This window comes from Papaver somniferum, chromosome 3 (assembly GCF_003573695.1).
Source record: "Papaver somniferum cultivar HN1 chromosome 3, ASM357369v1, whole genome shotgun sequence".
NCBI lineage: Eukaryota > Viridiplantae > Streptophyta > Magnoliopsida > Ranunculales > Papaveraceae > Papaver > Papaver somniferum.
The window spans coordinates 10,525,965-10,537,077 of record NC_039360.1 but is presented as its reverse complement, the minus strand read 5'-3'; the positions used below and the strand labels follow the sequence as shown (position 1 = coordinate 10,537,077).

The 11,113-nt window shown below is 35.9% G+C and overlaps 1 pseudogene; it reads left to right on the top strand.

Moving 5' to 3' along the window:
* The first annotated feature begins 5,867 nt into the window (after nucleotides 1-5,867).
* Nucleotides 5,868-7,016, top strand: LOC113359001 (annotated as a pseudogene).
* The last annotated feature ends 4,097 nt before the right edge of the window (nucleotides 7,017-11,113 follow it).

Sequence of the window (11,113 nt, the reverse complement as noted above, 5' to 3'; positions counted from 1 at the left end):
CAAGAAATTGGATTAGGACCAAAAAATATACAAAAACCTCCTGTAGATCTTCTTGTATCAATTGATCCTGCCCAGTCAGCATCACTGAATCCATGTAAAGTAAGAAGTCCTTTGGAAAACAGTATTCCATAGTCTAAAGTGCCTTTGATGTATCTTAGAATTCTCTTGGCTGCTATAAAATGTTGATCAGTAGGAGCCTGCATATAAAGACACACCTGATTTACTGCAAAACTAATTTCAGGTCTTGTCCAAGTAAGATATTGTAGAGCACCTACTAATGATCTGTATTCACTTGGATCTTCTAATGGGATACCAGCTGAAGCAGTGAGTGAAATAGACAGTGAGACTGGTGTATTGCAGGGCTTAGCACCAGTCATATTAAATTTCTCCAATAAGTCCAATGCATACTTAGTTTGACTAAGAAAGAGATTTTCTGAATTTCTTTTCACCTGAAGACCAAGAAAATAATGAAGAGAACCCAAGTCTTTGATAGGGAAGTATGCCTTAAGATGATTGATAAACTGAGAAATATATTCAGTTGAATTCCCAGTGATAATAATGTCATCTACATAAACCAGAAGTACTGTAATCCTTGAGCCAAACTTTTGAACAAATAAGGAAGCATCTTCTAATGAAGGTTTGAAGTCATGAGTAAGAAGAATTTGTAACAATTTATCATACCAAGCTCTGGGAGCTTGCTTCAGACCATATATAGATTTATGTAGTTTACATACATAATGTGGTTTTGTTGATCAACAAAGCCTGGAGGTTGTTGCATATAGACATCTTCAGCTAAATCCCCATGTAAAAAAGCATTACTAACATCCAATTGTTTCATAACCCAGTTGAAGTGAACTGCCAATGAAATTATGAGTCTAATGGTTGTTGGTTTAGCTACAGGACTGAAAGTTTCTGTATAGTCAATTCCTTCTTGTTGATGAAAACCTTTGGCAACCAGTCTAGATTTACATTTATCTAAAGAACCATCAGCCTTATATTTGATTCTAAAGACCCACTTACAGCCTACAACATTATAGGATGGATCTGGTGCAACAAGTGTATATGTTCCTGCATCCTTAAGTGCTGTATGTTCTTCTTCCATAAATTGTTTCCATTGAGGTATTTTTATTGCCTTAGAGTAACAAGTAGGTGTTGGTGGTGGTATATCAGAAGTAAAATGTGCTGATAGAACATATTTTGTATTAAAAACTTTGGGTTTAAAAATACCTCTTTTACCCCTTGTAACCATGGAGTGTGTATTAGCCAGTGAAGAAATATCAGAAGCTGAAGTATGTTCAGATATTATTGTAGTGGAAGCATCAGATGACTTAATAATATGTGAAGGATCAGTAGAAGCTGCTGGTGAGGTTGATGTTGCAGATGTTGGTGCAGATATCTTGGCATATGGAGCTGTAGAAGTAGTATCAGTTAATGCTGGTGAATTGGTAATGTCAGGAAGTATTGTATCTGAAGATCTCAATGGGAAGAAAGTCTCATTAAAAACCACATGTCTAGAAATGTATACTTTCCCTGTTTTAATATCTAAACATCTGTATCCTTTGTGCATAGAACTGTAACCAATAAAGACACAGTGTACACTCCTTGGTTGAAGTTTATGTGTAGTATATGGTCTTATCCATGGAAAACATGATGAACCAAAAGATCTGAAGAAGGAATAATCTGGTTTCTGACCAAACAGCTTTTCAAAAGGAGATAAGTATTCCAGACTTCTGACAGGCAGTCTATTAATAACATAATTGGCTGTAAGAAAAGAATCAACCCAAAATTTTTCTGACAGACCTGATTGAATTAAGAAAGTTCTCCCTGTGTCTACAAGATGTCTATGTTTGGATTCAGCCAATCCATTTTGTTCTTGAGTGTAAGGACAAGAAACTTCATGAGTAATTCCATGTGAAATCAAAAATTCTTGTAGTGCATTATTGATGAATTCCCCTCCTCCATCAGTTCTAATTTTAATAATTGAAGTGTGCAGTAACTTTTCAGTCATAGACTTGAAATGTAGAAAAATTTCTTTGAATTCAGATTTTTCAGACAAAGGAAATATCCAACAGAATCTTGAATAGTCATCTATGAGGTTAACATAATATCTGAAGCCATTTGAAGATGTTACAGGACTAGGACCCCATAAGTCCATATGCACTAGTTCTAGTGGAGATTGAGCCCTATGTGAAGACAGAGTAAAGGGCAATTTATGACTTTTCCCTAGATGACAGTCATTACAAAATAGTGGTGTTTTGACTAAACTAGACAATTGCATATCTCTGCACACCTTTTGAAGTACTTGAAATGATGGATGAGCCAATCTTTGATGCCAAATTGTAGCTGAATTCTTGTTGCTAAAGAAAGCTTTATTCTTAGTAGTCTTGGTAAAATTCACTGGATATAATCCTCCTTTATGTGGCCCTTGTAAAATGATCTTCCCAGTTGAGTAATCCTTAACAACAAAACCAATAGAATCAAAAGTAATAGAACAGTTGTTGTCACTAGTGAACTTATGTACTGATAATAAGTTTTGAGATGATTTTGGAACAAGAAGCACATTGTTTAGATTAAAAGAATGAGAGGAAGCTGTTTTAGACACATGACCAATATGAGTAATTGGCATACCTTCTCCATTAGCTGTTTGAATCTCATCAGTCCCTTCAAAAGTTGTTGCTTCAGGCAATTCAGATTCATCATTAGTGATATGACTATTTGCTCCAGAGTCAGCATACCAAGGATTTTCACCCATGATATTGGCAGTAGCAAGCATGGCACTGAGGTTGTGAGGTGTATAGTTGTTCTGATAGGCAAAATTTAATCTATGTCTACATTCCAAAGCAAGATGACCAGTTTTATTGCAAATCTGACAAATCTTGTCAGATATTGGTGGTGGTGCAGAAGATGAAGAAGTTGAACCATAGTGAGGTTTTGAATGAAAATGAGGTGATGTTGTGGATGAAGAAGCAGAATGCATCTGAAATTGAGAATAACCTCTTGGATAAAAAGATGAGGGTGGTCTGATATAGCCAGAGTATGGAACTGCAGGTCTTGAAGAATTATGATAACCTCTGCCATTACTTTTATAATTTTGAACAAAAGGTCTTGTAGCAGCAAATGCCTTTGAATTGGCCTCATTGAGTAGATTCTTTTGCTTATTTGTAACAACTATTTCTTCAGTAAGAAGCAAATTGTGAAGTTCCTTTGAAGAGATTGGTGGATTTCGAATACGAATAGATGTACAGAAAGAACTATAATCTTGGCCTAACCCATTGAGTATAGTAACAACTAATTCATCATCATGAATTTGTGAACCAGCAGCAAACAATTCATCTGTTATTTTCTTGATTTACTTAGGAAGGTAGAAACTGTACCTGACCCAAGTTTTGTGGATTGAAGTTTGAGACGAAGTTGAATTGAATGTGTAGATGAACTTCTTGCATATCTTGAATCAATATTATCCCATAAATCTTTTGAAGATTCTGCTCCAACAACGTATGGAATTACAGATTCAGAGATAGACATCTGAATCCATAGTACAAGAGTAGTATCATCATCATGCCAAGCTGTATAACCAGGATTGACTCCATTATTGAGCAGATAAGGTGGACATGGTAAAGATCCATCAAGAAAACCATTTACTCTATATCGACGCAGAAGTGGTAGAAGAAGTGATTTCCAGGTAAGAAAATTGTCATCTTTTAGTTTGTAACTGAGTATTTGTGAAATTTGATTGAGAGGAACTTGAGAGATTCTTGATTCATATGTTGCCATTGAGTGATTGAATTGAAAAACTGATTAAAGTTTTGAATGTTTTAAAGAAACTAGGTCTGAAAAATTGTTGAGAATTTGAACTCCATTAATGGCTAATGCGGAAGCCTTATCTGATACCATAGTAGTATTATAACATTGATTGAAAGACAAAAGTCTGATTTCTTTGTTACACAATTAAAGCAATGCAGTCCTGCATTTATACAAGTTCTGAAAACCAAGATAAGAGCTGTCCTAACATGACAGGCTGTGAACAACTCATACTTAGCCAATAAGAGGCATTTCTCACACACTCTGCTACACGTGAGAACTCAAAGAGATTCTCAGCTATTACTCTTTTGTTGGGCGGACATAAATATCCATCCAATAACTCAAAAGTCGTCGAACGGCTTGTCGGTGATACTTTGTCTTCTAACGGTCAAGTCTGAATGTCATCTTCATGTGTTTGTTTATGTATTAGTACTTTCAGCTTAGAAAGAGTGTTTTTTAGCTCATTGGTGAAACCCATTAAGCTTCTTGCAGAATTCAAGCTTTCGCGCGCATCAACTCGATACCACAGTGCCCCATTACCATTATCATCAGTAAGTTCTTCTTGCGATTGGAGTTATTGTGTTTTTAATATTCTATAACATTTCTACGTTCTGTTGTTTCTTGGTGTTTAATTCCGGGGTTTGTTTTCTTTACTGATTTTCAGATGGCAAAGGAAGGATTGATAACAACATTATTTCCTTCAAAAGTATGGCAGAATTTGTGGTCTTACATGAGATTTCCAATTCTGGTAGTAGTGGTTCGCATGGGATTATTACTGATTTATGGTACTGATGAGTTAACAATAAAAACATGGAGGAAACAACAGTATCTGATGCCCAATAAATCTAACAACAATTTGTCAGATTTAATGGTTACTTGTGAGAATGTTAGTTGTGCTTACGATTATTTAGTTTCTTCAAAGCCGAAGAAGAAGCAATCATATTGGATCTCAGTGGAATTAGAGAAGAACTTCACGTCAAATCTGTTAACACTGTGGAAGCTCTTGAACCATGTATGAATTGTTCCACATTTGATATTCAAATTCCACTTCTAGATGGTTTGTGTTAGAATACAGGCATCCAACTCAAAATCAATTGGCAATGAGTGGAGAGGCCCTAAGGAATTATAAGTCATAGGATTTTAGATTGCCCAAACAATGTGGAACTAATAATCTCAACACGTCCCCTCACGTGTAGCCTCGTTGGGTCTAACACGTGGACCTACGTTGTGTTGTGACCGTTGGGCCTACTCACACACGGACCTACCTCTGATACCATGTTAGAATACGGGCATCCAACTCAAAACCAATTGGCTATGAGTGGAGAGGCTCTAAGGGATTATAAGTCGTAGGATTTTAGATTGCCCAAACAATGTGGAACTAATAATCTCAACACGCCCCCTCACGTGTAGTCTCGTTGGGTCTAACACGTGGACAATAAATCGGGTGACGCGGAGTAAAGGCGCGGTCAATGACTCGTCGCAGCTAGCCTACTCTGATACCATATTAGAAGTGTGTGGGCTTCCAACTCAAAACCAATTGGCAATGAGTGGAGTGGCCCATATGATTATAAACTGCAAGATCTTAGATAACTCAACAATGTGGGACTAATAGTCTCAACACGCACCCTCACGTGTAACCTCGTTGGGTCTAACACGTGGAACAATAAATCGGGTGACGGAGAGTAAAGGTGCAGTCAAATGACTCGACATAAAATAGCCTGCTCTGATACCATGTTAGAATACGGGCATCCAACTCAAAACCAATTGGCAATAAGTGTAGTAGTTCCACACCTTATATGGACCGTTGTATGGTTGCCCTGCCTTCTTGGGTCTTACTGGGTCTCACGTCTCATACATGGCTTGGTTGTGATAACATATTAGAATACGGGCATCCAACTCAAAACCAATTGGCAATGAATGGAGAGGCCTAGGATTATAAATCGCAGGATCTTAGATTGTCCAGATAATGTGGGACTAATAATATCTCAACATTGTGGAAGCTTCGCGAACCATGTATGAATTGTTCCACATTTGATATTCACATTCCACTTCTAGATGGTTTGAAAATGGAGAAGGTGAACACTCTCGTAGAATTATCAGCTGCAGATGCACATTCTTTTGATTTTCAGGCTTTGGATGAGTCCGGGAATCCAAAACATCTAGGCGGTGATTATTTCGAATTGGATCTATCTAGTGAACCATGGAAATCCCGTCCACCTATAGAAGATCGCGGAAATGGTTCTCATTCTTTTTCATTGCAAGTTCATCAAGATTTTTCGGGTGAATTCAACTTGACGATTATTCTTTTGTATAAGCAGTTTCAAGGTCTTAGATATGTTCCCAAGAAGTTTGTTTATCAGAAAGAGCTCCGTCTGATTCCGGTCAAATTCTACAGAATGAATGCAACTGCATTGCCTGGATTGAAAGCTTGTAAAGTGTCTGATTTCTCTAGGACAATTTGGGCAGGCCGGTGGACGCGGCACGGGAGAAATGACGAATGCGAAATCAGCCGCAACGGCCGGTATAGATGTCTGGATTCGCATTTCCCTTGTAAAAATCCATGGTGTTTTGGTTCCTTAGGTGCATTAGAGAGTAATGGTTGGGTGTATTCAAGTCATTGCTCATTCAAGATTTTCTCGCAGAAATCAGCTTGAGACTGTCTGAAGAACAGATGGATTTTCTTCTGGGGCGACTCGAATCATGTCGATTCGATCCGTAACCTTCTGAATTTTGTTCTGGGGTTACCTGATATTGCATCAGTCCCGCGAAGGTTCGATATGAATTTCACAAACCCGCTAAATTCTTCAGAATATGTTCGGATTACTAGTATTTTCAATGGTCATTGGAATGATACAATGAATTATCAAGGACTGGTTTCCTTTAGCAACAAAGAGTATAGGAAAGCACCGAAACTTTTGTATAGAACCACAGTGGCAACAGGAGGATACGCAAGAGGACTAGGCGCTAATCCTCAGAAAATGGAAGCTTATAATGACGTTATTCTAGATAAATTAAGAGAATATGGGATATTATCAGGTGTTATTGACGATTTTGATATTACATTTCCATGGCATTATGATAATAGGTGTAATGATGGTATACATTACCGAAAACCTCCATCGAAGACCAGGTGGATTGATGGGGAAATCGGGCATCAGTATTTTGTGGATCTCATGCTTGTGCATGTGATTCTTAATGCACTTTGTGCAAGATAGGAATGGGGTGAAACGGGAACCATTTTTAGGGACCATGATTTTTTTTGGGGACCATGGTCTTATTAGGCCAACCTCTCTATACTTATAAGGGGTGTCCTAAAGTTAGGTAAGTACACATTTACCCTTTACTTTAATTTAAATTAAAACTAACCTAATAACTATATACATCTAATCATATATATCTAATCTAAATGAATCTATTAACCAAAATCAAAATCAAAATCAAAATCAGAAACAAAAATAGGGGGAATCGAAATTTTTTAGTTTTGAAAAAAAAAAAGTTATCCTCCTCTCCTTCTCTCTTTGTTTGACGTTCCTCGTTCGATTGAAAAATGAGTATTAACCATCAAAATGAGTTGAAAATGGAAGTTGCAGAGAGAAGTTCGGCTAGGAATTATGTGAAAAACTTTGTCGAACTAACCGAACCTAATGGAAATGATGAACATGAAGAACAGTTTAGCTATTTCGAAAAAAAAAAATCCCAACCGAACCTTAGTTCGGTTATGTCGCAAAAAAACATTTCCCAACCGAACCCTAATAGTTCGGTTAGTAGCAAAAAACATTTCCCAACCGAAACCTAATAGTTCAGTTAGTTGCAAAAACATTTCCCAACCGAAACCTAATAGTTCAGTTAGTTGCAAAAACATTTCCCAACCGAACCTTAGTTCGGTTAGTAGCAAAAAACATTTCCCAACCGAACTTTAGTTCGGTTGCGTCGCAAAAAATGTTTCTTAACCGAACTTTAAGTTCGGTTTGATCGTAAAAAGTTTTAAATTTTTTTATAACCGAACTATTTAATGGTCACACCAAATATAGAGTTCGGTTTGATCGCAAGGAAAAATTTCAATTTTTTGTAACCGAACTTCTTACTGGTAACTAATCATTACTAATCATATTAATCACTAATCATTAAGTTCGTTTTTTGTCATAAATTTGGGTAACCAACTTAATCGCAAAAAAATTTAAAATTGCTCGCAAAGAAAATTTTCAATTTTTTGTAATAGAACTTCTTAATGGTAACTAATCATTACTAATCATACTAATCACTAATCATTACTAATCATACTAATCATTAACTAATAACTAATTAATCATTAAACTAACAAATTTAATTAAGGAAGGTAAGTTTGGTATTAAGAAAAACATTTAGATAAGGGGTGACTTAGGATTACGGAAAATGGGTCATTTGTTCAAATATTTTTAAATCACGGTTCAAATGGACGAGTAAAAATTAGTTTGGGTGAAATGGCCAAAAAGAAAATAGTAAGGATGAAACCAGTTTCATCCTAGCTTAAATTTAAAAAATAGCAAGGATGAAACTGGATAAATCCTGTGTAAATTAAAAATAAGAAAAAATATTTGAAAATGGGCACGATGAAACTGGTTACATCCTGCCTATTTTTACATTTTTGTCCATTTAAACAGTATCAAAATCTAACTGTCCATTTCACCTAGGAATTGTTGATTTTGGTCTTTTTAACCAATTTTGTGTTAGGATTACTTATAATGTCTTGCCTAAAATAGAATCATGGTCCTCACAAAAAAACCATGGTCCCAAAAAATGGTTCTGAAATGGACACCACAGTCCACATATGAATTCAAGGCCCAAAAGACTAAAGTAAAACGTACCAAGCCCAACCCATGCAGTAGAAAACTCTAGACAGCGTATAACTTAGATGTGAGGTGATGCCTATAAATTTATACGATAAATAAAATTGTAACCTTGGATTCAAAGTAAGCGATCCACTTCCGTCTGGTTAAGTTTTGATTTATCCCTACTTAGTTATTTCTTGTTTTTATCATTGTTCATGTTAGGTTTGTAGTTTATCTTAGGGCTGTCGACCGGTCGGGTCTTGCCAACCCGTGGTGGGATTAGGGTCAGTCCTGGCTCAAATATTGTTCAAGTACAAGCCAAAACCTCAGCCCTAAACCTAGGCGGGTCGGTGGTGATGTCCACTATTGATCCTACACGTCCTAGTCACAACAATGACAACACCTTCCTAGAATAGTATATATGAGAGAAAGCTCCATTTCCATTGTACTATGTCCTCCATTTTATAGGCTTTTCCCAAAATAGAAATTAACGTTTAATCACATATTAGTTGGGATTTAGACAATCTAGTCTTGTCCCCACAAGCCTAGTACTAGGAGATCCAGATATACAAAATTTGATATGAGTTAATCTGTTTATGAACGATTCAATCCAAAACGTTTTTTTATTATGGCAAAAATAACCCTCTGTACAAAAAATCGCGTTCAGATTTTTTCTCTAAAACATTTCATAGTCCATTACAGATAGAGCTTCGCAGCTAAAATCAAACTCTATGATTTAGATGTTCACTCTGTTTCAGATCGATTATCCTTTCGAATTTCTTTGATTTCAATCTCAATTTCTTGTCATTCTTGATCTAGTTTCTCTATGAAACCCTAAATCTCAATCTCTTGTCATTCTCGATCTAGGTTATATGAAGACAAATTCGTCTCTGGAAATGTATTAGGTTTCATCGACAGAAAAGTGAAAAATAAAATCTTAATATCAACAAGTTTTCATATAAATCAGTAGAGTTATGATTGGCTGAGTTTAAGAACAATTCAAGTGGAGTACCAATTAGCACTTGATTCCGTAAGCCTGAATCTGACATCATCGATACTTGTTCTTGAAGAATTAGCTTGAAATTGATGTGGAAATCCGATGAAATCACCAACAACTAGTGAATCTTAAGATTTCATCAACAAAAATGCTTAGGGACAACAGTTACTGATAGAATCCCAATTTTTTCTCAGTCTTCATCATCGACTCCATCTTTCACTCCTCATTTGATGGATATGATTTGTCAAATTTGTCATTCCTTCCAATTTGATTTTCTTTATATGATTTATTATATCTTTTGTAGATTTTTAGGGCTTGAGATTCGGTAGGCTTCTATATTTTAGTGCTTATATGAAGATTAAATGTTTGTGTTATATATTTTAAGTTACGAAATTAGAGAAACAAGAGTTTTGACTCCTTCAAGAACAGGTTGGATTGAAGATGTTTAGACATCTATTGAGAGGTTCTGCTTTTAAAAACCCTTGTTTGTTATCTTTTTATGTTTGGATTTTACTGTTCACTTCGTATTTGTAAACTTTAAGTGGAAATTTTACAAAGATCAAAATCCTAATTATTAGTATTTGAATAATTTTTCTTGTGTTTGATCAAATTTGTAGGTTGCCTAATTGTAAGTTGAGGAATATGTCATGTACCCGGTGTCATACGGGAGTTCCCTTATCATTTTATTTATTAGTATTTAGTGTTAGTTGTAATTGGTAGCCTTTAGTTATGAGTGGGTGTGTTTATCACCTGTAAAGAGTGAGTTAGATGTAAACATCTGGTGGCATTGTAGCCGTTAGATGCTAGGTTAGATTTTTCTTGCTTAGAATAAAAATGAGTCTGTAATGAAGAGGCATCTGAATATTAATGAAATTGAATCGTTTATTCGATTAAGGTTGTGTTCTTCGGAACCAATAGGCTTGATTCGTGAGAATTGGTATCAGATTCATTTGATTTATGGAGCTTGATGTTGATGTGCAGAAGGAGAAGAAAATCAGGGATGGTATACTAAATCTACAGTGGTTGTATGATACTCACTTCCGAGAAGATAACTCTCTAACTCGAGAGTATAATCTTAGGGAATTTCAGAAACTCATCAACTTGGCAGAGAAGCAGATAGAATCAATCCGTGGGGTTATTGAAGCTCAACAGATTAAGGAAGAATTTCACTCTGAAGAACCAACGGTGGAAGAAGCTGGGGTTCCAGATGAAACAAAAACTGAAGATAAGTTTGTGGCTGGAGAATTGATTGTTGATTCTCTCCATTCGCTTGATGAGTTGATTCCATCGTTTTTCTTTGATGAAAAATAGGATTTAATCACTGATTTAGAAGAATATTTGATTCCTTCATTTTTCTTCGAAGAAGATAAAGAAGATTCAATAGTCAAATCAATTCCAACCAAGGTTGTGAACGCTGCCGTGAATGAGTTCAAGTGGAAAAATCAGATCTTGAGTTTTCACAAACAACTAATTGGTGAATGTTTTTCAACTATCCTCAATTCATCTC